We start from the raw sequence: 4,338 nt of genomic DNA on the forward strand, positions 1-4,338 counted from the left end.
GAATAATCACAGGTTATATATATGAAATCTGTCCATTTGTGATGTGTTCTTCAAAGACCCTTGGGGTTTAAAGCGGCACCCCAATATCGCTGGTCCCCTGTTTTCCTGGCTATCACCAGTTACTGCTGCTATTCCTATCTCCATTCTACCTCGCCCATGTAGCTGAAATTCAGATACTTCACAAAACACGGTGGGAGAGGGAACATAGGCCATGTGTCGATAGATCTCACTACCTAGGTTTGTAAGTTGACCACACCTGTAGGTGCTATGCATGCCTTGTTACCAAGATAGGTTAAAATCACTGGACTGATTAAGGTTAAAGTACAAATAAAAGTATTTATCCAAAATATTTGAAACAGCTGGCAAAACAAAAGATGAACAACAGTTTATTGGCTTACACTAAAGCTGAAACAGAAAGGTCTCTGTCTTACCCAGCTGACTTGCCACCTTGACAAAGTGACTGGTGGGCACCCACTCTTCGTGCATGCTTTACGTTTCTGCTCATATCAGTTAAACAGCCCTGCTCCCTTAGAGAACCTCTCCCAGAGAACAATCTGTCTACATGGAATCTCCTATTTAGGTCAGTTTCTAGGCAACAAGACAAGCAAACAAAGGAGAAACCCTCCGGAAATCCAAACTTTAAATGCTTCAGGAACTCTTTGCTCTTTTTCTGCTTGCCTTCAGAAGCACTTTCTAAGCAAAAGTGTTGCTCAATACTTAAAAAGGCACTTTACAAACATAGTGTAACTTCCAAAGATCCATTGCTTCTAACAAGATGATGTTATGTTAGTTTGGGGTTCAGGGAATGAGAGTCCCTTTATACTTCATACAGTATATGAATCAGGCAACTGTTAATCACATAAGATGAAGCTGTCTGCTCAATTTTATTCTACACAGAAATGGAACCAAACTAGTTTGAATCAAGTACAAGTTTTTCATATAAATTGATTTAATGGGTTGAGAAGACAGTCGGAACATACTAACCAAACTGGCTTTGGTGCAGGTGTATGGCAGCGACTGGGAGGGCCTGGCTGAGCATCTTTTGAAGGGTCATGATGGAGTCAGCAAATTCACAGGGGCCATGTTCTTTGCAATGGCTAAGGATGCCTAAAGAATTTATGACTAGCAATAGAGCACCTTCAAATATGCATTTTATAAATGTTGCGATCTGTTGTGGCTATGTATTTAGCATGGCATGAAATTAAGCTAAAACACAATATGTATTAAAGAGAAATTAATCTTTAATGCATTACAAAGCAAACTCCATGGGGAATAAAGCCATTATTAAACTTACAAGGTTAGTTGATGCCTTGTAAATGGCAAGCTATTAGCTTCAAGAGGGAAGAGAGCCATCAATCAGCAGTGGCACCGACTTTTCAATTGCAGCACTAGTATAGCTTCTTCTGAGTGAAGTAGAACCAGCCACCTTACAGCTTGTGGAACTGCATTTTGTTGCATTACAGAATTCATAACTAGGTCCCAGCCATAAATTCTGATATTACTGTGGAGGGGGGAAAAAAAAAGTTAATACTTTAAAAATGCCAGGAATCTTGGAGTTGCTAAATAATTGAGTCACTTCGTGAACCAGCCTGTCCTTTATTGCTTTTCATACGCTGACTCAAAATGCAGAACATCATAGAGACTGAGCCAGTGGAATACAGACCTAACAATGACTTGTCATCCTGCATTGACTATTACCTGTTCTTTCACATGTACGTAGTTGCAATTGTTTGATGTGAATTTCTAGAATGTGTGGAGGTGGGGGAGGCAAACTAACACCTTCTTTAGAAAAAAAAGGAGGCAGATTTTTCCATCTGATCGTAGGGGGGAACCTAACCCACTGAAATGAACCCAGGAACCTGTAGTAGGAACATGCTCAGAGGACCAGTTTGCATGAAAGCACTAAGAAAGCCATGGGCAGCACAAATGCTTCCTGTTCCTCTTCAGTCAAGCAACTCTCAGCATCTTCCTTTCCTGAGGTAAAACTGAACCTTGTTTTAGTAACAGCTTTGGTGACCAATTCCTCCAGTTGCACTTCCTTTCAAATAACTTCATGCTTTTTTTTTTCTTGGAAACTTCTTTTATTTTGAAATCGACCTGCCAAGTCCCACCTAGCTTTGTTCCTCTTCACATTCCTCACCTATGTGTTTTTTTCATTTTCCCCCTAGTTTTTCAACCTAGACTCTTGCACCTTTTTTTTTCTGTGCCTAGCACACCTTCATTTTCCCTTTACTGCTTTGCACCTGGCCACAGAGGAATACATAGAAGCAGGCTGCTAGGAAGGCCTAGAAGTCCAGCTCCCAGTACTGCCCAGGCACAAACAGCTTTGCCAGCACTGGAATGAGGGGAAAAACCAGCAACCTACGCCACTGACACCACTGAAAACGAAGTGGGCAAGGTGCACCAATTGGGCAAGGAACCTAACCTGATGGGCCAGCTCCTTTGCAAAGTCACTCTGGTCAAAGCACACAAGGAATCAGGCAGACCCTTGCTTTACAGACGTGACAGTCCCTGCGCACGCTACCTTAACCAAGCCACCGGAGGCATTCTCTGCATCCTGAAATTACTTCTTCTCTGGCATTTGTATTGCCTTAGGAAAAGGTGGTCACCTCCTGGGAATGGGGTCAGGTTGGGAAAGAGGGTCTAAACCTGCTCTCTTCCAGCATTGGGAGGAGTAGGGAATGCGGCTGTGTCTGTGCTGCACAACCTCTACTAGCTGAAGCAGCACTGCTCCATATGTTTGCAACAAAAACTAATCTGGCCTTACTGACAGCCACAGCACAGACTAAACTTGATTTTCTTGGTTTATGTTAAACCACCTGAAGTCTTAAATTTATGAGTAGGAGGAGGCTAACAGCCCTCTTTAAAGAAGCAGGTTGGGTAAACAGGTTTTTTTTTTCTTTCACATTTTTGATTCCAAAATCCCAACGCAGTCAACTTCTGCCACTTTTGGCACAAAATGCTGTGTCTTACTAAGACTACACAAAGCAAGTTAATGCTCTAAAATCAGGGCAAAAGGGACTTGCCTCTCCTTTACATTATTGTATGCTTATTAATTGCATGCTGCAACTAAGGAGTGAAATTTAAAAGTAGACAGCACAAACACAGAGTAAGAGAGAACAGTTCCTGGAAAGGAAATAATTCTTTTACAGTCTCGTAGTGCCATTGTGAAGAGTTAGGTAAGGGGATTTTTTGGGGGGTGGTTGGTTGTGGTTTGTGGTGGTGTTTTGGGGGGGGTTTTAAGTAAGGAATGAAGAAATGCAGAATTCTGACCTTTATGGCATAAGTACATTTAGCCCCCAGCACTGGCTACAAATTGCTTATTCTGAACAAGAAGTGTTCAGCTAAAGGTGGAGAGGGATAGAACAAACAAGGCATTACTACAGCATAGACGTAAGGTACGGCACTAGAGCATATGCACAGAAATCAGTCACTACTTTACCGTGTGTGCAAGATTTAAGTTTTATAAAACAAGTTTACTATTGCAATAAATCATTCTAAATTTTGACTCCAGTAATAAAGGAACTGGAGTTTTATTCAAGATGCTTTCTGGTTTATCATTCATTCTACAACAATGAATCCAATAGGGATACAGAGAAGTGTTAACAACTAGAAGTGTCCAGGAAATATGCCCTAAATTGCTGTATTTGCTCCCCTTCCGTTGTTCCTTTTCACTGTACAGCCAAGCAACAGAAATGGCAACAGCTTCATCAAGAAGGGGGTGGGGGTGGGGGGTGGGGAAGAAAACATAAAAGAATAACTTCCATAAACAATTTATTTCAAATAACTCAAGCAAAGAGCTTATGTCTGACCTTTCAGAGACAACTTTTTCCTTCGTCATCGTACTGCTTTCCAGTATGTTGCAACATACAGATGGCATCAATCACTAATTATTCCCTTAACCTGCCCTCTTGGTCATAAGCCTTAAAGGATTTGTTATCCAGCGGAGAAGCTTGGTTTACTCTCCTCCCCCACTTCACCACCACCCTGCTCCTCAACCATGCTTTCCTCTCTTCTTCTGAGATAGGGAGACAGTCAGTTCATTTTTGAACAGCTGAATTCTCCAACTACTAAATCCTTAGCGAGCAGCAGATAGTATAGCAATCTGCTTCTAGGTAAGAACTGTATTCAACTAAGGCGCGGGGGGAAGGGTAAGCTTTAGTTCAAGCAAACCAATACGAAACTGACAATGTCATTTAACACCTTTGAATTTAGCTGCTGGTTTTTGTATTTGAGAACTACTTTGCCACCCTAATTTAACAAAATCTTACACTTAAGCTGAAATTTTATATTGGTCTGAATTCTATACCAAGAAACCAGAAAAGAAAAAGGACAAAA

This window comes from Grus americana, chromosome 2 (genome assembly GCF_028858705.1).
Source record: "Grus americana isolate bGruAme1 chromosome 2, bGruAme1.mat, whole genome shotgun sequence".
Classification (NCBI taxonomy): Eukaryota; Metazoa; Chordata; class Aves; order Gruiformes; family Gruidae; genus Grus; species Grus americana.